The 26,052-nt window shown below is 34.7% G+C and overlaps 1 long non-coding RNA gene across 1 annotated transcript in view; it reads left to right on the forward strand.

The window, feature by feature from the left end:
* Nucleotides 1-310: 310 nt before the first annotated feature.
* Nucleotides 311-26,052, forward strand: part of LOC119877710 — a 71,606-nt gene continuing 45,864 nt past the window's right edge. The window contains exons 1-2 of the long non-coding RNA XR_005380838.1: nt 311-473; nt 8,749-8,824. This is a non-coding gene — a long non-coding RNA (uncharacterized LOC119877710). The remainder of the gene's footprint in view (nt 474-8,748; nt 8,825-26,052) is intronic.

Genomic DNA, 26,052 nt, shown 5'->3' on the forward strand with positions numbered 1-26,052 from the left:
GGACCATGCATGCCCCGGCGGGGACGGTCTATGCCCAGTTTCTGTCAAGCACCGAGAAAAAAGATGTGATAGGGAAATCAGGAAGAATCGTATACAAATAATTGAGAGAAAGACCAAGACAGAGGCAGAGAGTACGTCCGACGGTTCTATAAGGCTGCTTCACCGGCCGTCACTCTAGAGCGTCCGCAAACTCCGACGCGTCCCCGCATCCGCAAGGCCGGTGCGACCGCGGAGAGCCAGGCTGCGGCGGGGAAGCGTGGCCCAGGCTGTGCGCTCCCCCCGCAGCCCCGAGCCCGCGCGCCGGGGAGGGGGGGGCGGCCTCCTCCAGGGATGGACGCGGCCAAGGCGGCCTCCCTCAGGGCTGCCGTCGGTTAGAGCGTCGAGAGCCGTTTCAGCTTGTAACGGGCGCTGCCCTTCCCTGTCTGCCTCTCCCCAGCTCTTGCGGCTCCGTTGGCTTCTCGCGTACCTAGACGGTCAGTAGGGGGTTCGCGGCTCGGTCCCGGTCCCCGCTAACCGTATGCATAGGACGTTTATATCACATAGTTCGAGATCCTTCAGCTCAAAAAAATCACAATGTTCTACCTAATCAGTATCTGATATTGACTTGATTGCCTTTGAAAGTCTCTTGATTGTCTTTAAAGTGTAGAATATTAATTTTGATTCTAAATTCATAGCTCATTGTAATGCTTTAATAGAAATTACTGGGGTAAAAGTCTGGTTGACTGGGCGAACTGGCCTATTATGAAGACGGATGTACTAGAAAATCAGGGCATTTCGGGGCCCCTGGGCGGCCCCGGGGAGGGGGGGCCTGCGGGGGGCTCTCAGCTCTTCAGAAACTTTGCCTCTCCCTCCCCTCTGCCCTTCTCTCACTCTCGCTCACTCACTCTCTCAAATAAATAAATGAAATCTTCAAAAAAAAAAATAGTGCATTTCTTTATATATCACTGTTTTTTTTTTTTTTAATATTGCGAAATTGTTTATTTTCTCTGGTTGTAGGAAGTTGGTTTCTTACGGTGTGATCTGGGATTGTCTGTGGTCATCACTAAATTCTTGAGTAACATCACTGAGTCAGTGAACTCATACAGTATTTTCCCTCTTAGACATAAGGCTGAGCTTAGCGTTCTTAGAGTAATATAAATCCACAAATCATGCAGATATATCTATCTTTTTAAGTATATAAACTCTTCTACAGCTTATATCTTCCTTTTTCTGTGATATAATTGCAATGCTAAAACTTTACAAACAAAAGCAAAATAGATACTATTAATAATTTTTTTTTTTTTTTTTGTGGGGCACCTGGGTGTGCTCAGTAGGTTAAGCATCTGCCTTTGGCTCAGGCCATGATCCCAAGTCTGGTGCCAGGCTCCCTGCTCAGTAGGGGAGCCTGCTTTTCTCTTTCCCTTTGCTTGCTGCTCACCTGCTTGTGCTCTCTCTCTTTCTGTGTGAAATAAATAAGATCTTTTAAAAATCATAATTATGATATTTCCTTGTTGGCTAGTTGGTATAGTCTGAGTTCTATTTTAAGCCATCCATATACATTATTTCCTTTCTTTCCACAGTCCTGTGAGGTGGGCTTAGAGATAAAGAAAGTGGTGTTGTTCCTACATTACAAACATAGGAAGTAGAAGAGCAGGGGTAAAATCAGGCTTTTGGACAAAATAGCCTCTGCTCCAATCACTGCGGCACATGCTCCAAATCCAAATGTTCATTGAATGAAACAGGCACATCAAGGACATTGTCAGTAAGTGGTAAAAGGGAAATATCAGACTACTCTTGCCTATAAAAAAATGACTGGTAAATCTACAGTAAGCTTTAGTTTAAAAATTATTAATTAATAAGAATTAAGCTCTATCTAGTGTGCTTAAATGACATGAGTTAATTCACTATATTTGCATTCATATTAATATAAAATTAAAAACATCACACATTTTATATATTAGATCTTTATACCTATTTTTAAAATCTGTAAAACTATAGCTGCTCACAATAGTAAATAAGATACTAACACTATAAATTACTAATGAGTTGTTAAAATTTCAGAATTTGAATACTACAGTATGCCATGTTTTAAATAATCATGTGGTCATTACTCTATTCATTACATGGATTTCAAGTACCACAGAGCTGGAAGGTAGACAAAATCATCTTCACAGTCTGATGAGGAAGACTGAACACCTAAAGAAAATGTCCATATGTACCTATAGAAAAACATGCATGATTGTAATGAATAGTGTAAAAGAGAAATCTCTTAACTGGTTTTATAATAAGGATGTCTGAGGAAACAAACTTAAGATAAAATCTTAAGGAAAATCAGGATTATTCAATAAAAAAAGGGAGGTGGAAAAGGGAAGTATCATGGATAAGGTTATATTGACGGAAATATTTCAAAATTAAGAAATTGCAAGAAATACTTGTGGCTATATCATTATAAGAAAAATTGTAGATTAGTGGTGGGAGGGACATATTTTAAAATAAAGCTATTTCTGGTCACATCAAGAAGTCTGGCAGTGAGAAGCCATTGGATAATCTGCAAGATGAGGAATGGCACAAATTCAATGTACTTTTTATAGTGATCATCTGAATGCTCTCTACGTGCCTTTGAGGGAAGCTAGACATCAGACTGCTGGTGAGGCGGGGAATTATAGCAATGGGAAAAAGCAGTTAAATCTGAGAAGTTTAGAACTGATAAGGCTCAGTAATTGGACCTCTGGTTAGGAATAAAATATTGTCAAGTCTTAGTTTTAATATGAAACAAAGTTTGACTGTGCCACCGTTTTGTTGTCACTAAAATAAAAAGGCAGATAATTATGTTTGGGAAAGATCATAAATTCTGTGGGAGTCTCTGAAGAAGAAAGACAGTAGGGCTGAATGAGTGGTCCAAAAAATAATGGCTGAAAACTTCTCAAACTAAGTGAATGATACAGACCAACAGATCTAAAAAGCTTAGTGAAACTTGTACAGAATATTCCTAAAGAAATCCATGCACAGACACATCCTAAAGAAATCCATGCACAGACACACCATATTAAACTTCTGAAAAAGCAAGACAAGAAAAAATCTTGTAAACAGGCAAAGATGAGTGATATATTACTTATTGGGAAATAACAATTTGAATAAAAGAGAATCTTCATCTGAGGCCATGGAGGCCAGAAAGAAGTACACGCTCTTTTTACAATAGCAAAGGAGAAAAATTATTTTTTTATTTATTTATGATAGTCACACAGAGAGAGAGAGAGAGGCAGAGACATAGGCAGAGAGAAGCAGGCTCCATGCACCGGGAGCCCGACGTGGGATTCGATCCCGGGTCTCCAGGATCGCACCCTGGGCCAAAGGCAGGCGCCAAACCACTGCGCCACCCAGGGATCCCCAAAGGAGAAAAATTATTAAACATAAGTGCTTTACCTGGTGAAATTATTCATCAGGAACAAAGGGAATACAAGAAGAAAAAAATGAGGGAATTTGTTACTAATAAAATGACTATGAAAGATTGGGTAAAGCAAGAACTTCAAATACAAAGGAAATGACTAAAAATACGAAAAATTAGCAAGGATTACAGTGAAAGAAAGAACAGGTTTTGTTTGTGTTTACCTTTTGACTCCATTTATCTATTTTCTCCCACCTTCTACCTTCACCCCTACCTCTGGAAACCACCAATCTGTTCTCTGCACCTATGATAGTTGCTTTTATTCTTTTTCACTCCATATAAATGAAATCATACAGTATTTGTCTTTCTCTGCCAAACTTATTTCACTTAGCATAATATGTTATTGCAAAGGACAAAATTTCATTCTTTTTTATGGCTAAAGAATATTCCATTATATTCTTGGAATATACATATATATACATAATTTTGATATCTGATTTATCTTTCTATTGATATCAATAGAAGTTTTTTTTTTTCCTCTTAAGTTCTAATTTTCTTGGTTCCTCACAGAGGGTGATTTTTTTTTTCATTGTACTCTATCACTTAGTCTATTCTGTTTGGAGACTCCGGTCCAATTTGGATCTTTTTATTTTAGCAGGTGCTCATTATGTTTAGGTTCACTCTGTAGTCCAAGCCTTCTTCTGTGGTTTGTGGTTTGGAAAACAACTTAATTTTCAGAAAATTTCTGATTTTGTTTGGTCTGCTTGTATTATCTGGTGCTGTTTAGTCTTCCACTGGTCCCTCTGGCACTACCTGCAGAACAGGAGTTTCCCAAGGAAAGATAGATGAATTGTTGCAATGGAGAATGAGAGCCTTGGACATAGAAAAATGGAGTCCCTTCTCCATGGGTATTTGTAGTTCTTCTGTTTATGAGTATCTGGGAGTATTTTCCAGGCCAAGCTGCCTTCTGTGATGGGATTCTTCTTGCCAATATTGCTTGGCCTTCCAGCGTCTCTTGCTTGAAGGTGGGAAATCTCAGGTTGGTGGTAGAAGAGAGCCATTACCCTTGCCGTTTATTGTAATCAAGGCTCCTAACAGATCTTCCTACTAGTGGTTGTGGCTCACCTGGTGTTGTCAAAAAAAGTTCCATTCTACTGAGAAAGTGAGCCTGCTGTTGCTAGCATGTATGTCAAAAATTCTATGGTCTAGATTGTCTTCTTTTGTGAGAGAAGGGATGATAGGGAACCTGCTGCATAACTATTCCTCTTCTAGGCTCCCAAATACATTCATCTTCCTCTACCAACTTGTAAGCTTCCCCTTTGATTTCACCCCACGTTATTTCCCGGGTTTATAGCTTTGTTTCACAGGAAGAGCAGAGAGAGTCAGGTCTATGTCATTTTATCTAGAAAGGAAGTCTCCAATGTGGCTTTAATTTGCAGTCCAGTATTTAATTTTCTTGCACATCTCTCATAACTCATCCAAATCCTCTTATATCCTGGTTTTACTTCCTTTTAGCCCCTACCTCTGTCTCTTTTCATAGCTCTTTCTGTTACCTTCCATATTTTACTTCTGAGTCCTTTCTTCCTCACTTCTACTCAGCAGTTATTAAGTAAATACCTCCTGGTGCTTCTTGTTTTCCATTAGCAAGCTATTCCTTTCATCTTCCAAATATCAAGAATAGATTAAGGCATGACATTTTCTATCCAATTCCTAGGTTCTAATTGTATCTCTCTTGTGGTGTTCACATACCAGTGTCATTTCCTCCTTTTTGACTTCCTGTATCAGCAATTCTCTCATCTTCCTTCCTAAGTGTTTCCATCAGAAACATTCACCAATTGGAAATCTTACTCTCACTCCCCAACTATTGCACTTCAAGAATAATATTCTCAGATTTTAATTACCAGATTTTCTCTAGAGTTTTTTCATTAACCCATTACTGGGATTGGTAGTATTATCTTGGTTTTGAGAGATGAAAACAATAAATAATGAGATGGAAAAATTGTAATATGTTTTCCAGAGGAGAAGTTCTCATTTTGTTTTGCTGTAAGATATTTCATCTCTAGGCTTATAAAACTGATTTTAAAAAAACATGATCTTGGCTGTTTTACCTTTTTTCAGACAATATTGTATCACATATTGAAGATGGGGTTTGCTATGAGTGACGCCTGCATAGATTTATAGCAAAATAATGACAATTGTCTTATAGTTAATATCTTTATCCCAGATATTGTCATTAGTTTATTCATCATTTTTCATGTATACAAATAAGCGTTTTCATCTTTATTATGTGTGCACAGTAATACAAGGACAAGTTAGAGGAGGTTTCATTAGCAGAGGTTTTATAGGTAGATATTGTTTTGATTTTGAGGCTTTGATATTCATTTTGTAATTATGTAGCTTTTCTTGTTTACTTGTTTCTTTTAATTTTTCTTAGTGAAGTAAACTGGTATGCAACATTCATTAGCTTCAAGTGTACAAAAAAATGATTTGACCTTTGTGTATATTGTAAAATGAATACCACAATAAGTCTAGTTAACCATACATGATTACAGACTTTCTTTTCTTGTGATAAGAACTTTTAAGATTTATTCTCTTAAAAACTATCAAATATACAATGCATTATTATTAACTTTGGTCACCACACTATAGGCTATGTACCCAGATCTCATTTGTTTTATAGCTGGAAGTTTATACCTATTGACTACCTTTACTTTGCCCAACCCCCCACTCTCAGGCCCCAGGCAACCAGTAATCCATTTTATGTATTTATGAGCTTGTTTTATTTTATTAGATTCCACTTATAGGTGAGATCATACAATATTAGTCTTTATCTGCCTGAGTTATTTTCACTTAGCATAATGCCTTCAAGGACCACCAATTTCACAAATGGCAAACTTCCATCCTTCATGACTGCATAATATTCCATTAGGTACATATCATATATTCTTTATCCATCTGCCACCAGTGAGCATTTGTGGCTTGTTTCCATGTCTTTGTTACTGTGAATAATGCTTCAATGAATATGAAGTAGTATGTATATCTTTTAAAGTTAGTGTGTTTATTTTCTTCACATAAATACCCAGCAGTGGAATTGCTGGATCATATGGTATTTGTATTTTTGACTTTTTGAAGAATCAAAAATCCTCATATTTTTGATAGTGGTTCCACCAATCTACATTCCCACCCACAATGTACAGGGTTCCCTTGTAAAGAAATTATGAGCTGGCCAACATTTGCTATCTCTTGTGTTTTTTATAATAATCCTTTTAGCAGGCATGAGGTAATATTTCATTTGGTTTTGGTTTATATTTTCCTAATAATTAATGATGTTGAGCACCTTTCACATGCCTGTGAGCCATATGTGTGCTTCCTTTGGAAAACATCTACTTAAACCCTCTGCTCATTTTTGAATCAATTTTTTTGTTAATTGAGTTTAATGAGTCCTCTATATATTTTAGATACTAGCCCCTTATCAGATATAAAATTTGCCAATATTTTATACCATTTAGTAAGTTGTCTTTTCATTTTGTGGATGATTTCCTTTGTTGTGCAGAAGCTTTTCAGGATAGTGGAGTTATCCTTACTTATTTTTGCTTTTGTCGGTTTTGCTTTTCATATTGGGTGCAAAATATCATCACCAAGACCTATGTCAAGGGGCTTACTGCCTATGTATTCTCCTGGGATTTTCATGGTTTCAGATCTTACATTCAAGTCTTTAATCCATTTTGGGTTAATTTTTGTGTATAGCATGAAATAGTGGTCTAGTTTCATTCTTTACCATGTGGCTGTCTAGTTTTCCCAACATTATTTATTGAACAAACTATATTGTATATTCTTGTCTCTTTTGTTGTAAATTAAATGACATATATGTATGTATGGGTTTATTTCTGGGCTGTTGGATATCATGGATGTGCCTGTTTTGATGATAATACCTTACTGTTTTAAATTACTATAACTTTGTAACACGGTTTGAAATCAGGAAGTGTGATGCCTCCAGCTGTGTTCTTCTTTCTCAAGATTGCTTTGGTATTTGGGATCTTTCATGTTTCCATATACTTTTTGGAGTGTTTTTTTCTATTTCTGAGAAAAAAATGTAATTGGAATTTTATAGGTATTGCATTGAATCTGTAGATTGATTTTGGGTAGTATGTACCTTTTAATAATAGTAATTCTTTCAATCTATGAACACAGAATATTTTTCCATTTATTTGTATTTTCTTTAATTTCCTTCATCAAAATCTTGTAGATCTTAGTGTATAGGTTTTTCATGTCCTTGGTTAAGTTGATTGCTAACTATTTTATTTTTTATGCAATTATAAATGGAATTTTCTTAGTTTCTCTTTCTATAGTTTATTATGATTCTTTACAATTTTTTTTAATTTTTATTTATTTATGATAGTCACACAGGGAGAGAGAGAGAGAGGCAGAGACATAGGCAGAGGGAGAAGCAGGCTCCATGCACCGGGAGCCTGACGTGGGATTCGATCTTGGGTCTCCAGGATCACGCCCTGAGCCAAAGGCAGGCGCCAAACCGCTGCACCACCCAGGGATCCCGATTCTTTACAGTTTTTAATGACTTTATTTTAGAGAAGTTTTAGGTTTATAACAAAATTGGGAGGAAGATATAGAGGTTTCCTTTATGTCTTTTAACCCCATATGCATTGCATACTCCATCATCAACATCACTCAATAGACTGTACATATGTTATAATGATGAACCTATATTGACATATCATAATCACCCACAATATAGTTTATTGTTTACTCTTGGTGTTGTACATTTTATAAGTTTATACAAATGTATAATGAATGTATGCATCATTATAATATCATACAGAATATTCCTACTGCCCTAAAAATCCTCTTTGCTTCATCTATTCATCTTTCCTCCCCTCAACCTCTGGCAACTACTCAACTTTATGTTATTTTCTATAAGCTTTGCTATTTCTGGAATGTAACTGAGTTGGAACCATACAGTACTCAGCTTTTCAAATTGGCTTCTTTCACTTAGTGATTTACATTTAAGGTTCCTCCATGTCTTTTGATGGCTTGATAGTTCATTTCTTTTTAGTGCTAAATAATGTTCCATTGTCGGATATAACATAGATTATTTTTCCATTCAGCTACCAAAAGACATTTTGATTACTAAATGTTTGAATTTTTCTTTTAATTACACTTATGCACATTCACACCACTAGTAGTGCTCCAGCTTGGATTTTAATACAAGGAACCCCATTCTCTTAACTATACAACATACTGCCTCATCCTGGGATGTATGAATTTAGGGCCTTGGTAACAGTTTCTTATTTTTTTTCCTCTTCTTTATATTATTTCAAATATTTATTGCAGTTAATTCTACTTTTATATCTCTTTATCTTTCGTAGGTTAGCAGAATGAGGTATTCTAGATTGAATATAAGCATAATGAGATGATGTTGTATGGATTTGGAAAGTCTAATTTGTAAGTAACAGTCCTCATGATACTTATTAGATATGCAATAGTCAGATTTCTAAAATGACTGTAAAAGAGGAATTTGACATCTTTCCACATCAGTTGAGAAATTTCACTCTTTAAAAATTAATCTACAGTAGTTTCTCTTTTACTTCTCTTTCCCTTCTTTTTGGCACTCTTTCCCGTCTTTTTTTTCCCTTGAAACAAACATTTCTTTAACTATTATCATCATCCCAGAATAATTCTAAATGCTTGTATGGGAAGTAAATATTAAGAATAAATTCTATTTGTCTTTCTCTGACTAATTTCACTTAGGATAATATTGTCTAACTCCATCCATATTATGGTAAATGGCAGGATTTCATTATTTTTATAGCTGAGTAATATTCCATTATATTAAAACAAATGAATAATTGGTGGAAAAAAGGAGAGGAAACCAAGAAACAGACTCTTAACCATAGAGAACAAACTGATGGCTACCAGAAGGGAGATGGGTGGAGGGATGGGTTAAATAGGTGGTAGGGATTAAGGAGGACGCTTATGATGAGCACTGCGTTTGAATTTGAAAGTGTTGAATCACTAAATTCTATACCTGAATCTAATATTACACTGTATGCTAACTAATTGGAATTTCAATAAAAACTAAAAAAAAAAAAAAAAAAAAGGAAGAAATCCTAGCTTCCCAAAGCTTTGAATTTTTATGTAGGCAAAAATAATACTCAAGTACATATTAAATTTTTTGTTTTATTTTTATAAAAAGTACATTAAGGAAATGAAAACAGGAACTTGAGTTGGAGATGTCAAAATCTTTTGGAGTATGGTAAAGTGAGCAGATCCTAGAAGAATATATAAAATTTAATTTATACATTAATTTTTTCAAATTTGCTTTAAGTACCAATTATTGAACTAGTTAGCAGAGTCTAACTGCTAAAGACTAGACATACAATCATGAAAACATAGTAAGGTCACAGTTTAATGATAAAAGTAATCCTCTCAAAAAATAGGCAAAATGGAGTAGTACTAGTGCTGTTTGGCTAAGATGTATTGACTGAATATGGTCAGAGGATATGCATAGTTGGTCCACAGGTGAATTAGCAAATATTAAATATTTTTCCATAAAGCTACCCAGTGTCTGTTGCTACTATATCTGAGCCTATGATCCTTGTAGGTTTTGTGAAAACATCAAGGGTATGGATATTAACGTTGTTTTGGGAGATAAAGCAAATCACATCTTCACTAGCAGGAGTTGGATATGGAGATGTGCTGCCTAGATCTTCTTTGCTGAAGCCCAGTTCTTCAGAACTGCTGGGAGTGCTGTTTGTAGACAATCTTCAGGGCCAGCCTTTTCTAGACTGTTTGAGATACAGAGAACTGCCTTGTCCAATGACTGATGACTGACGACTTGAAAGACCTGGCCTTCTAGCTCAATGAAGAGCAGCCCCAAGTCCAGGTCTACTCATGGAGTTACACTCAGTTTAACTTATCCTCTACCCAATCTGGCTGCTTCCTTTCTTCCCTTTTGATCCCAAGGAAATTCTTTAATAAATTCCTTGCCTGCTAGACTCCAAGTTGGAATATCACTCTATGGATTTTGGAGTTAGGAAGAGGACAATAAGACAGTCAAAAGGCAGCTGTAATCTAGTCTCACATACAATGGGAGTTTTGTTTTGCTTTGCTTTCCTTTCCTTTGATTTGTTATTAAGAAAATTTAACTAGTATCCTTGTGCAAGATTAATTAAGTTTAGAAATAATCAATGGCAAACAATGCAAAATATGGAAACATGAGATGATGAAAACCTGGGAAAGTCATAGCAAAAGTAATCAATAAAAGAAGACATATACGAAAAGGATGACTATACTTGATTTTAAATAAAGGAGGAGAAGATTTTAAAGATTCTAAATTCACATGCTAAGAAAAAAGAGAGAGAGTATTGTCTCTCTGACAGAAAAAAAATAACAAAGGAAGTGAAAATCTTATAGTCAAGGGAATTATTAAAAAAATATATATATATATGGAGAGAGTGGTATATGCTCAGAAGTATTTCACTTTCAAGCATATAGAATCAAAAAGTTTGGACATGGATAGTTTGAAGAAGTTTAGATGTCATATAGATTAATGTTTCTCAATAGCATCAGAATTTCCTCAGTTGTTAGCAGAAAAATGTAGACTGTTGATTCTACTTTGAAAGCTACTTAAAAAGAAAAGTTACCCTAGAATCCTTGTGTTAAAGAAAGTTTGAGAATCACTGCTGAAAAAAATTGAAAAACACATGTTGTGCCTGTCCTTGAAACTGTCTAGTATCCTTGTTCTAAGTTTCTCATAAAGTACACAAATTAAATTTGCAGATAGAGCCTATTATATTTAAATCAGTTCCTTATAAAAATGGTTAACTAGGGAGCAGGAGAATTGGAGCGTTTGTAATGAGACCATTAGAATCAGTTGGCCACCTTGGTGGAAGGTGAATAGGTCATTAACTTGAAAAACAGAAAAATAAAAGAGAGAGAAGAACATTTTGAGCTTAAGAAATCAGTTATTGAGGAAATCTATGTCTAGACTGACAAAACTGTTTATCCCATTAAGGGAAACATGCATATTATAAATTGAGAGACTTCCCCTGCCTCTTTTCCAGGAGACTACTAACATGAAAATGAAATGATACTTATAAATTTTAGAAAAGTTCTATAATATTTTGGTTGAAAAAAAAAGCAAAGATTAACATAAAAGTAATGGCTACCAGAAGTATTATTAGAAAAAAAAAATAAACTAAAAATATAAGAAGGAAATAAATGAAACTGAAGACTCTTGCTTATTTTAAAATTCTGGCTCCCCAAAATATCACCAAAGCAACTTTGGAAAGATAGTATTGAGGATAAGGTGCTAGTAGTATGTCAGAGTGAAGGGCAAAGTTGAGATATATAAATATGACTTTAGTGTGAGTTATAGTGAGTCTTAAAATATAGGGATGTAATTAGGATTCACACAATATAGTGAAGATTCAATGGGTCCTTTTAAGATGTCCCTAGAAATTAGGGCACCTGAGTGTCTCTGTCGGTTAAGCCTCTGTCTCTTGATCTCAGCTCAGGCCTTGATCTTAGGGTTGTGAGTTTAAGCCCTCTACTGGATTCCATGCTTAGTGTGAAGCCTACTTGAAAAAAAAGAAATTCCTAGAATGAACAATAACATTGTTTGCAATGTTTATCTTCTGTGTTAAGTATTTCCTGGAATACTAAAGTTACATTGGTGAAGGCAATGGAATAATAAAGTCATGTTAATATAGAGTAGACAATAGAATAGTTTACAAATGGGTTTAGTTTCCATAATGCATAAGAATTTGTAAGCTGGAATTCACCAAACATTCAATAACTCACTTTGTTGATAGGGAATGATATGTGAATAGAATAGCATTGTGAATTAGCTAGAATAGAGAAAATGGTCAGATTAAGAATACATAATCCAGTAGGATTTATTGTGAATTTAAAACTGTATCCGAGGCTATGTTGAAGTGGAGCTAATAGTTCGAAAGATAAAACACATTGGACAATTAAAGAGATGACAACTAAGGCTACAGCAATTTATATTTTTTAATGAAAAACATCTAAAAGAAAAAGAAGTGGCCCTGATTATATAGAAGTAGGTAGTCAAAGGTGTCATCCAGATGAGAGTCATAACAAATGATGGAGACTGGGTTTATCTTGCAATATATAGAGGCATGAGTGTCTTTTGTAGTTAACCATTCCCTGAAACAAAAAAAGGGGGGGGGGTGAGGGGACTTATCAACTTTGCTATTTTCTGAAAACACAGGGATCAGGTAAAGTTCACTGTTAGTATACAGTGTGCTTATAAGCAAGAGAAGCAAAATATCAATATTTTGCAATCACTATCTTGAAAGCCAAGTAATTTAGTAAATAATAAACTGTGGCAATCAGAAAGCTGAATTCTGGTGCTGACTGCAAAATGTAATAATATTCTGAAATCAGAAGCAGAGATGATAGATCTAACTGAATTTAGGTTTGCTAAATGGCAATGTTCAGTAGCTTGACAAAGAATGGCCATGAAACAATATTAGCCCCTGCATAACAACAAAAAATATAAATTAAATTGTTTTTAAAAAGTCAAAGAGACAGAAGCATTGTATAAAGAAAAATTTTGGAGAAAAAGAAGTGTACATGCTGGGAAATTATAGAGCATCATTAACATTGTCTCAGATACAGACCAGAAAAGCAGGTTCCCTATTCATTTTTAAATGGATTTATAAACTCTTATTAGTACAGGAAGTATCTCACACAGATTCATAAGATGCGCTGCAGCCTGACAATTGAATACGGAACTGATTTCTTACATTTAATTTGTAAACATTAAGTAGATAAATACAACAAAATTAAATCCTTCATCTCACCTCCTTTGGATACCAGTTATTCTTCCATAAATTGATAGACTATGTACAATAATAAGTGCTGGGGAACACTATAACTGTCTGCAGTTAGAATTGAAACAGACAGATGAGATTATCTCAGCAAAAGTAGAAGAAAGCTTTAATAAACAATGGAAATAATTCTCTACGACAGCTCTCTCCTAGAACTGAAATGCCTCCTTCATTAGGCAGGTTGATTTTAACAGTGGTCAATTCCTATAATTGTATATCATTCTTCTTATTACTGTACCATTGTGTGAATACATCTCAACTCTATTCATCACTTAACTGGTGATAGGCACTTGAATACTTGAAAGTTTGGGGCAATCATAAATAGCACCACTATGAACATTCTCACATGTGTTTTAGTAAACATATATATATCAGTTTCTGTTGGGTATTTACCTAGGAATGGAATTTCTGTTAGATTAGAGAGTATATTCAGCTCTTGTAGATACTGCCAGCCAGTTTTCTAAAACATGTTACCAACTTACACTCCCACCTGTGGTAAATGAGACTTCAATCCAATCTACATGCTGCAGGATTGGAAGAGTTTATAGTATAAAATTTAAGAGAAAGAAAAGAACATTTCCCAGAGAACTTAATTTTTAGTTCTGTGCATTATCTGAATATGACTTTATGTTATCTTCTGAGGGGGAAGAATGTGCCTGTGATTTTGTATGAGACAGACCCTCTGTAATACCCTTTCCATATGTTTTCACAGGATTGTGCTCTCTGAAATAGCCCTTGCACTTAAAAAAATTTACATTTCATTTTTAAACTTTCAAAAACACACTGAAATACATTATAACGTGTGATTTTCAAAACAGGTGTTGATGTGCCCAGAGCTACAGAATAAATAGTGTGAAGGACTTCCAGAATAGCAACACAGTCATCACTAGCTAAGACAAGTTCTGTAGATACAGACACGTTGCCAGAACAATTGCTTGATAGTCCATAGAGTATGTGAGCTTTACAATAATATGAGAGGGCAATAATTCCAATACTCAAGAAGTAGATCATACCTTGAAAAAAGAGGCAGTAAAAAATAAATAAATAAGTAAGTAAGTAAATAAATAAATAAATAAATAAATAGAAAAGAGAGGCAGTGACTAAAAAAAAAAAAAAAGAATAACAAAATAGGCCTATAAAAAATTAAAAATCACCAAGAACAATGACATAGATTATCCTGGCCAGTTTAAACACTACATACACTTTTGAACAATAAAAATAATTTTTAAAGAATTTATTTGGATTTCAGATAAAAGTTATTTTTACCTGGCAGAAAAAAAAAAGTATAGATACTGATATATTTTTAGTTCTGAAAGCTTTTGTAAAATGAGAGCAATTTACTTTTTTTTCTGATTAAAACCTAGTTCCATAAAGAAGTGTGAATTATTTAATCGTTTAGCCATCCATAGCTTTTGTAGTACCCTTGAGAACTATTTTTTCAAGACTAAATTACCTTAGATACAGATATTTTTCTGTTATCACTTATCTTAAAAGGAAAAATTTATTTCTTTAGTTCTTTTTTCTTAAGGGACAGTTGACAATTGTGTATAAGAATCCCAAAGCTAATATATAAATCAAAATGGTGCCTGAAAGGACGTTGTGTGAGATGCTTCAGTGACTTGGAATATTGATATCGTGGATCTAAGGTTTTAAAAATCTATAATGAGCTGCAACATTTAAGCACTAAGTAGTTTATGATTGTTTAGAAGTCACAGAGGTACTTCTGGATATTTAATGACTGACAATTCAGAAACAGAATCTATAGAGAGAAAAGTCTTAATATCTATATTTTTATCATTCATTGATAAAGAACCCAACTGAAAAGCATTGTGCTGGTTCATCCTTTAACTTGCTTTTTAAAAATTCAATGAATATTGGGGCACCTGGGTGGCTCATCAGTTAAATGATTTCAGCTCAGGTCATGATCTAGGGGGTTGTGTATTCAAACCCTGCCTCAGGCTCTGCACTGTGAAGCCTGCTTGGGATTGTCTCTCTCCCTCTGCCTCTTATCCCCCTGGCCCCCCCTCTCTCTCTATCTCTCTCTCTTACTAAAAAAAAAAAAAAAAAAAGAAAAAAAAAAAAAAAGAAAAATTTTATTGAACATCTGCCAAAAATCCTAGGAATAATTAGAGGAACTCCACAACCTGGATTCTCTGAAGAGGTGGTTCTCTACCAGCTGCTACAGCTGCTAGATGTTTCTAGTAAAAACAGTGTCCTGGGACTTTAAATAATCTTGAAAGCCTAGGTCAACCCAGGAGTCTTAAATGACTGTGGTTCCTATTGTGAACCCCAAACACCAAACAATGCCAGAAATGGATGAGGACAGTAGTCTGAAATAAGATTATAGGATCTAAAAAAAAAAAAAAAAAAAAAAAAAAAGGTTATAGGATCTTCACATCCAATCTCAGCCTTCACCCTAAATCTGCACCAGACCAGTTAATGCTGTTAGGATTTCTGAGATATATTCTAAAGCAATTGGTCTCACAGTATTCAATATATTTCCAGACCTAAAAGTAGGCATTAAAATTATTATTTTTTATTTTGATAGAACACATATGTTGATTGGTGAATTTATAAATGCTTCATGGAAAACCACCTAAAAGTTTCTTGAAAAAAGACACCTAGGGGATGCATACAGTGACATCCTAGATACTACTCTCAAGTTGTCAAGCATGTGTCTTCAGAATCTTCTCTTTGCATTGTTTCTTCTCCTTTAAGATAGCACTTTGTATTAGCGTTTGTTAGCATGTCTTTAACATCTAACAGTGGCGTTAGACCACTGATCAGTACTGAATCATGCTGAATGTGAACAATACCCTCACTCCATAAATGGGCAGTAGTGGGACAGAAAAGCATGGGACGCCACACAGTTAGTGAGATACAGCTTTTAATAGGTAATCTCTAGAAATGACAGCAGACTCCTAAGAACTGAGGTTTTTTTTACTAGTTTTATTAATAGTTGTTTATTTCATGAAATTTTAAATGTTTAGATCTTGCAAGGATCTTCATGATTACTTAGCCTCATCTCTATACAGAAATGCAGTGTCCTGGACATTCAAGGCCTTGTCCAAAGTCACAAGACTTTTTGCTTTTAGGAGAGAGCAAAACCTGCTGCTTTGACGCTGGTTCAGGGGTCAGATAAGACCAAAGTTCTTAAAAATGTACTTATTTAACTGAACAGTGGGGAAATGACTTATTACATCCGACCTTGTATTGTAGGCATCTTGCTATGAGAAATGAAAGCTGAAAGAAACCACACTGGTCATAATAATTATAAAAAAATGTTTATGTCCAGATCATGTTCCATTTCTAATTATGATCTTACTTGACCCTTATGCTCACTATTAAGAAGGTCTACTTTTATGACAATTTTACAGATGGGGAAATTGAGGGGCAAAGGCATTAAGCAAGGCTTAATTGCACAGCTATCAAGAGGCAGATCTGGGAACTGAGCCAAAACACTATGACTCCAATTCCTTTGTTCTAATTCACTGCACTATATATTATGGTTTTTTGGTTCTGTTAAAAATAAATAAAACAGTCAAAGACATAATAAAATGGGAAAGACTATATTACGTTTAAAGAGGTATCAGAAATAGAATGAATTAATTTTAGCATTAGATGCAAAACTATTGTTTTATCTTAGCATTTAAGACAGTCTTTTGTATTAAACATATGTTACAGAAATATGATCCCATTGAATTACTATCATCAACATTGCCCTCCAAATGCTTGTAGATTTTCCCTACATAAATATATCTAGAAACAAATCTTAAGTTAGAAGTTATATTTCCTGTATGATAGATAATTTTTAAACTAGCTTTATTGAGATATAATTGAAACATAACATTATAAAAGCTTAAAGTAACCGATGTGATGATTATATGTATATATGTAGTAAAACAATTATGACAATAAAGTTAGTTAACACCTTCATTCCCCCACATAATTAGTTACTTTTGTGTATGTGTGTGGTGAGAACATTTAAGATACACTCTTAGCAACTTTCTAGTGTATAATGCAGTATTGTTAACTATAGTGTTGACTGTAGCATTAACTATGCAATACTATGCATTAGATCCCCAGAACTTATCCATCTTCTAACTGGAAATTTGTACCCTTTGATCAACATTTCCCCATTTGCCCACCCCCTTACTCCTGGCAACCATCTTTCAACACTCTGCTTATCTGAGTATGACTGCTTTTAGATTCCATATATAAGTGAGATCATGCAGTATTTGTCATTCTCTACTTATTTCACTTATCATAATGCCCTCAAGGTCTAGTCGTATTGTCACAAATGGCAATATTTCCTTCTTCTTTGTAGATGAATAATATTCTGTATATACATACTTTTTTATCCATTCATCTGTCAATGGACTCTTCTGTTATTTCAGTGTCTTGGCTATGGTGACTAATACTGCAGTACATGGCAGTATAAATGACTCTTTAATATCATGGTTTCATTTCTTTTGTACATATACCTAAAAATGGGAATGCTAAATCATATAGTATTTCTGCTATAAATTTTTTGAGGAAATTCCATCCTGTTTTCTATAGTGGCTACACCAATTTACATTCTTATCAACTGTACCCAGGAAAGGGTTAGGGTTCCACACCAACACTTTTTATGTTGTATCTTCTTAATGATAGCCATTCTAACACTGTGAGGGGATGTCTCATGGTGGCTGTGATTTGCATTCCCCTGATGATTAGTGATGTGGAGAATCCTTCCACATACCTGTGATTCATTTGTATGTTGGAAAAATGTCTTTAGAAAAATGTCTTTTCAGGTACTCTGTCCATTTTTTTAAGTAGGTTTCTTTTTTAAGATTTTATTTATTTATTTATTTTTAAGATTTTATTTATTTATTTATTCATGAGAGACACATAGATAGAGGCAGAGACACAGGCAGAGGGAGAAGCAGGCTCCCCAAGAAAGAGCCCAATGCAGGACTCCATCCCCAGATCCGAAATCAATGCCCTGAACTGAAGGCAGACGCTCAACTTCTGAGCCACACAGGAATCCCTCTGTCCATTTCTTAATCACATTGTTTGATTTTATGCTATTGAGTTATAAGATTGCCTATATATTTAGGATATTAACTCCTGATTTCACACTTGGTTTGCAAATACTTTCTCCCACTATGTATATTGCCTCATTGTTTCTTTTGCTATGTAGAAACTTTTTAGCTTGATACAGTATCACTTGTTTATTTTTACTTCGGTCACTTTTACTTTTGGTGTCATATTGCAAAACAAAATGTAGCCAATACCAATATCAAGGAGCTTCTTCCCTGTACTCCTCTAGGAGTTTTGCAGTTGCAGGTCTTCTGTTTATGTCTTTTATCCATTTAAAGTTAATTTTTATGAGTGGTGTAAGATAGGGGTCCAATTTCAGGGCACCTACGTAGCTCAATGTGTTAATTGCATGTTTTTTTATTTATTTATTTAAATATTCCATGCTCATGGATTGGCAGAATTAATATTGTGAAAATGTCAATGTTACCCAGGGCAATGTACATGTTTAATGCAATCCCTATCAAGATACCATGGACTTTCTTCAGAGAGTTAGAACAAATTATTTTAAGATTTGTGTGGAATCAGAAAAGACCCCAAATAGCCAGGGGAATTTTAAAAAAGAAAACCATAACTGGGGGCATCACAATGCCAGATTTCAGGTTGTACTACAAAGCTGTGGTCATCAAGACAGTGTGGTACTGGCACAAAAACAGACACATAGATCAATGGAATAGAATAGAGAACCCAGAAGTGGACCCTGAACTCTATGGTCAACTAATATTCGATAAAGGAGGAAAGACTATCCATTGGAAGAAAGACAGTCTCTTCAATAAATGGTGCTGAGAAAATTGGACATCCACATGCAGAAGAATGAAACTAGACCACTCTCTTTCACCATACACAAAGATAAACTCAAAATGGATGAAAGATCTAAATGTGAGACAAGATTCCATCAAAATCCTAGAGGAGAACACAGACAACACCCTTTTTGAACTCGGCCACAGTAACTTCTTGCAAGATACATCCATGAAGGCAAAAGAAACAAAAGCAAAAATGAACTATTGGGACTTCATCCAGATAAGAAGCTTTGCACAGCAAAGGATACAGTCAACAAAACTCAAAGACAACCTACAGAATGGGAGAAGATATTTGCAAATGACGTATCAGATAAAGGGCTAGTTTCCAAGATCTATAAAGAACTTATTAAACTCCACAGCAAAGAAAAAAACAATCCAATCATGAAATGGGCAAAAGACATGAAGAGAAATCTCACAGAGGAAGACATAGACATGGCCAACATACACATGAGAAAATGCTCTGCATCACTTGCCATCGGGGAAATACAAATCAAAACCACAATGAGATACCACCTCATACCAGTGAGAATGGGGAAAATTAACAAGGCAGGAAACCACAAATGTTGGAGAGGATGCAGAGAAAAGGGAACCCTCTTACACTGTTGGTGGGAATGTGAATTGGTACAGCCACTCTGGAAAACTGTGTGGAGATTCCTCAAAGAGTCAAAAATAGACCTGCCCTATGACCCAGCAATTGCACTGTTGGGGATTTACCCCTAAGATACAGATGCAATGAAACGCCGGGACACCTGCACCCCGATGTTTCTAGCAGCAATGTCCACAATTGCCAAACTGTGGAAGGAGCCTCGGTGTCCATCAGAAGATGAATGGATAAAGAAGATGTGGTTTATGTATACAATGGAATATTCCTCAGCCATTAGAAATGACAAGTACCCACCATTTGTTTCCACGTGGATGGAACTGGAGGGTATTGTGCTGAGTGAAGTAAGTCGTCGGAGAAGGACAAACATTATATGGTTTCATTCATTTGAGGAATATAAAAAATAGTGAAAGGGAATAAAGGGGAAAGGAGGAAAAATGAGTGGGAAATATCAGAAAGGGAGACAGAACATGAGAGACTCCTAACTCTGGGAAACCAACTAGAGGTGGTGGAAGGGGAGGTGGCCGGGGGGTTCGGGTGACTGGGTGATGGGCACTGAGGGAGGCACTTGATGGGATGACACTGGGTGTTATTCTATATGTTGGCAAATTGAACATCAATGAAAATAAATTTATAAAAAAATAATTTTCTAAAGCTTGCTTTATGACTCCACATATTACCTATCCTTGAGAATGTCCCATTTGAACTTGAAAAGAATGTGTATTCTGGTGCTGTTGGATGGAATGTTCTATTTATATCTGTAAAGTCCATCTGTTCTATAGAACAGGGCCTGATTGACCTGAGTTATTCAGGTCTACTGTTTTCTTATTAATTTTTTTTATTTGGGTTATCTACCCAATTTTGAAAGTGGGATATTGAAACTTAGTATTATTATTGTACTATTATTTATTGCCTCCTTCAGTTCTCTTAATATTTGCTTTAAATATTTAGATTTATTAATGTTGGATGCATATATATTTATAATTGCTGTATCCTCTTGATAAATTGACCCCTTCGTCATTATAGAATGATCATCTTTGTTTCTTATCACTGATTTTTACTGAAAATCTATTTTATCTGATAAAAATATAACCACTCCTGCTTTCTTTGGTTGCTGTTTGTGTGGAATATCTTTTTCTATCCCTTCATTTCCAACCTATGTGTAGTTTTAAAGCTAAAGTTATGTCTCTTGTAGGCAGCTTATTATTGAATCTTATTTTATCTATTCAGACATTTTGTTTTTTTATGGAGAATGTCTTCCAGTTACCTTTACTTTTTAAAGATATTTTATCCATTTATATGATAGAGCAACTGGGTGTAAGGAGAGAGAGAGCATGAGCCATGAGCAGGGTGAAGGGCAGAGGGAGAAGCAGGGAGCCTGCTCAGCAGGGAGCCTGATGTGAGGCTCAATCCAGGGGCACTCCAGGATCATGACCTCAGCCAAAGGCAGACGCTTAACTGACTGAGCCACCAAGGTGTCTCATTAAACTAATTATTGATTAGTAAGGACTCACTATTTTCATTTTTAAATTGTTTTCTTTTATTTAAAAAAAAGGTTTTATTTATTTATTCATGAGAGACACACAGAGAGAGACAGAGAAAGAGTGGCAGAGACACAAGTAGAGGGAGAAGCAGGCCCCATGTAAGGAGCCCAGTGTGGGACTTGATCTCAGGACTCCAGGATCATGCCCTAGGCTAAAGGCAGGTGCCAAACTGCTGAGCCACTCAGGGATCCCTCATTTTTTAGCTGTTTTCTGACAGTTTTCCTTTTCTTTCTGACATTTTTCCTTTCCTTTTCTTACTGAGTTTCTTTTTGATTAATTGATCTCTCCTTATCTTTTATGTAATTACTATAAGTTATTTTCTTTATGATTACCTTACTAGTAGGCTTACATAAAACATCTTATAGGGATATTGGTCTGTAAGCTGATATTAATTTATCCTTCAGTTGCATGTAAAAACTACACTGTGACTTTTCCCCCTTCCATATTTTGTGTTGGTGATGTTATGCTTTACAACTTTTCATGTAGTGCATCTGTTAACAAATTATTAAAGCTATAATTATTTTTAATATTAGTGTTTCTTAACTTTTATACTAGTGATTGATTTATACAACACCATTACAGCATTATGGTATTCTGAATTTGACTATATATTTACCTTTACCAGTGAGTTTTTTACCTTTATATGTTTTTATGTATTACTTAGCATCATTATAACCTGGAGAAATCCCTTTAGCATTTATTATAATGCTAGTCTAGTTATTAATTTTCTTAGCTTTTGTTTATATAGGAACGAACATCTATGTCTTTCATTTCTAAAGGTGGGCTTTGTTGGGTGTAGTACTCTTGGCTGGCAGGATTTTTTTTTTAATTTTTTATTTTACTATTTTGCAAATATCATTCTACTCCCTTCTGGCCCACAAGGCTTCTGCAGAAAAATCCACTTAAATATTAATGGAAATTCCCCTGATAATTTTTTTTTCTAGCTGCTTTCAATTTTTTCTCCTTCCTCTTCGATACTTTAACATTTTGATTACATGTGTCTCAGAGCAATTTTATTTGGGTTGATCCTGCTAAGGGTTCTATGGTATCCCTGTGTCTGGATGTCTACATTGCTCCATGATTTATGAATTATTCATCTATTGATTCTTTATATAATCTTTCTGCCCTTTCTATTTCTCTTTTCCTCTGGCACTCCTATGATTTGAATGTTCACTTGCTTGATGTTTTCCTGTAATTAACATAATTGATCATCTTTCTTCACTCTTTTTCATTCATTTTTCTTTTTGTTTTCCTAATTGGCTAATTTCAAATTACTTTTCTTGAAATTTGCCTGTTTTTATCTTTTCTGAATGATGAAGTCTTTCGTTGAAGCTCTCTTTTGAATTTTTCAGATCTGTCATTTTATTCTTTAGTTCCAGGATTTCTGTTTTATTCTTTTTAAAGTTTATATTTTGGGCATGCCTGGGTGGCTCAGTTGGTTAAGAGGTTGCAATTGTCTCAGGTTGTATTCCAGGGTCCTGAAATAGAGCTCCACATTGGGCTCCCTGCTGTATAGGCAGCCTGCTTCTCCCTTTCCAACACTTGTGCTCTCCTGCTCTCTCTCTCTCTCTTTCATAAATAAATAAATAAATAAATAAATAAATAAATAAATAAATAATAAATTACATTTTTAAGAGTCTATATTTTTTATTAAACTTTTCATTTTGTTTATGCATTGTTTTCCTGTTTTGTTTAATTGCTTACGAATTATTGAGATGAATAAATGAAAATTATACAGAAACAGAAACTAAAATAACTTTCCTTATTTTGTATTTCATATTTTTCTAGTCTAGAAAGGGCATTAAAATGACATCTTAGAAACACAGTCAGTTGAAAATATTGGTGGCATAGTCATCGTATATTTTTCATGCATGAAAATATTTCTGAAGATAAAGAGAGGCATCATTGACCTTGGTTATAAACTGCAACAGACCAGGATAAGATCACTAATTGTAGGCTAAATGTCTGTTTCATAAGTAGATGCTGAATAAAAGCACAGTAGTTCTTAAAGCTTAGGTTTTATCTGCATTGGATTGGTTCTATTTTCTTTTCTTTTCTTTTCTTTTCTTTTCTTTTCTTTTCTTCTTTTCTTTTCTTTTTTTCATTTTCTTTTCTTTTTTTTCTTTTCCTTTTTTTTTTTTTTCTTGGCCAGTTACATCAGGATAGAATTCTTTCAGTTAGAGTTAATACACATTATCCAGGAATGACTGACTTTTCTGGATCTTGGTTCTCCACTTAGTTCCTAGATAAAGGGCATGTACTTTTGAGACCACATCATAGTCCTTTTTATTGTCAGGTACAGTCAAGGGCCAAAGGAACTACATCTGAAGAAGTAATACCTCACTTTCTTGCAACTCACCATCTAGGAGGTACTGCTGCTCACAGCAGCCACAACTTTACTTCTGTATCCTGTCAGCAACATACTCACAATGAGTGTCCTCAAACCAAAACAGCATAACATCATCCCTAAGCATTAGTTACAGAGGAGACATTATACAAGAAGGACCCCTTCCCTAGCTAACTCTTCCAAAGACTTATAATTGGTAAAGCTGTTATATCTAAAATTCCCCCCAAAAAACATAAATATCAATCTCCATTTCCCTTAAATGCTTCATAGCAGCAGCACCAACAGAAAATCTCATGTAAATTCTACTCACTGACAAACTCATTTTATCGTCATTTCCTAACAAATTTTGTTCTCTTTTAAAGATTCTTACAGCGATTTACTGAATGACCTTTTGTAATTTCAAAGATCTTATTTGAGGCAGTCAGTGTTCAACATATTCTTTCTCTAAAGCAAAGGAATCTGTTTTCTAGTTTTGCTTTTTTAACTACTGTGTAGCTTACTCCATGCATAGCATGGCCTTAGGAAATAACTTGTATTTACCTCAACTGTCAGTGTTTAGTGAGAAAATGTAATGTAGAAACTTATACTCTATATATTGAATTAGAGCACGTGATGATACAGTTTACTGGTTTTGAACTAAAGAAAAGTATTTCTCTATCTCTTTATTCTCACACAAAAAAGTATATAAACACACATATAAAAAATTAGTACATTAGTGAAAGAATATATTTATCAACAATGGTTGATAAAATAGAAGTGATTGGGGATCCCTGGGTGGCACAGCGGTTTGGCGCCTGCCTTTGGCCCAGGGCGCCATCCTGGAGACCCGGAATCGAATCCCACGTCGGGATCCCGGTGCATGGAGCCTGCTTCTCCCTCTGCCTGTGTCTCTGCCTCTCTCTCTTTCTCTCTCTCTGTGACTATCATGAATAAATAAATAAAATCTTTAAAAAAATAAAAATAAAATAAAATAGAAGTGATTCAGAAACAGACCAACTAATAGTCAACTAATTTTTGACCAAATGCAAACAATTCAATGAAGAAAAGATAATCTTTCAATAGTGTTGAACAATTGTACATCCATATGCACAAAAATAAAACTAGATCCAGGCTTTACATCTTATAAAAAATTTAACTCAAAATGGATTTTATATTTAAATGTAAAATGCAAAACCATATAACTCAAAATAACACAAGCTCAAGGCAATTTTGGATTTGGTGATGAGTTTTTAACTACAACACTAAAAGCACAGTCCAAAAAAGAAAAAAAAAAATAATTTTTATCAAAATTAGAACTTTTGCACTGTAAAGTCCCCATTAATAGAAAAGATAAGTGACTTACTGAGAGGAAATATTAGCAGATTATATATCAATTAAAGGGCATGCATCCATAATATAAGAACAGTTAAAATGCAACAATAAGAAACTAAATAAACAAAATAGGCCAAAGATCTGAATGTCTATCTACCAATGATGACAGACTATAGAAAGATAGTAGATGGTTAGAAAGATGGTTCCTAACATATGTTATTAGGAAAATTAAAATTCAAACAGTTTTAAGATGCTAATACAAACCTGAAAAAATAATTAAAGTTTAAGACTGAGAATACTAATTCTGGTGAGGATGTGGAAAAACAAAAACTCTCATTCATTGCTGGTGGAAATGTAAAATGGTACCGCCACTTTGAAAAACTATTTTAGAATTTCTTACAAAGCTAAACACTGTCTTACCTTGTACTCTAAAAATGACATCAACATGTATTTACCCAACAGATTGGAAAACTTACCAGAACAATCTATGCAAAAATATTAATAACATCTTTATTCATAATTACCCTACCTAAAAGCAACCAATATCTTCTTCAATAAGTGAATGAGTAACCAAACTGTGATCATCCATATTATTATTCATCAAAAAGAAAAATAAACTATTGAGCCTCAGAAAAACATAAAAGAATATTAAGGAATCTTAAATGATTATTGATTAGTGGAGAAAAATCTAAGATTTATTTCTGTTTATGTAGTGTTGCAGAAAAAAGGCAATAAAGATTTAAAACAGGTCAGTGGTTGTCAATGGTTTACAAATACGTAAAGCACAGGTTTTCATTAGGGCATACAGTGTAATGACATTGTAACGATGTGTATATGATTCTATGAATCTCACAAAATCCATAAAACTTTACAGATAACAGTGAACTTTAATGTATGGAACTTTTAAAAATAAACTAGTTCAAATGATCCCAGAATGGAATATAGACCATGAAAAAGAGTCTCACTGTGCTACAAATGGATGATATTATCTCTCTGAAGCGGTTGGGGAAAAAGTGTGGTGCTGACTTAAGTGACTTTGGATATGACTGGAAACTCTAAGGCCAAAGACAAAAGGGTTTGTATATAAACATTACACTCTAGTTGATAAAGTTGTTTCTTACCAAGATATGT

Source organism: Canis lupus, chromosome 29, assembly GCF_011100685.1.
Source record: "Canis lupus familiaris isolate Mischka breed German Shepherd chromosome 29, alternate assembly UU_Cfam_GSD_1.0, whole genome shotgun sequence".
In the NCBI taxonomy this organism is placed as follows: Eukaryota; Metazoa; Chordata; class Mammalia; order Carnivora; family Canidae; genus Canis; species Canis lupus.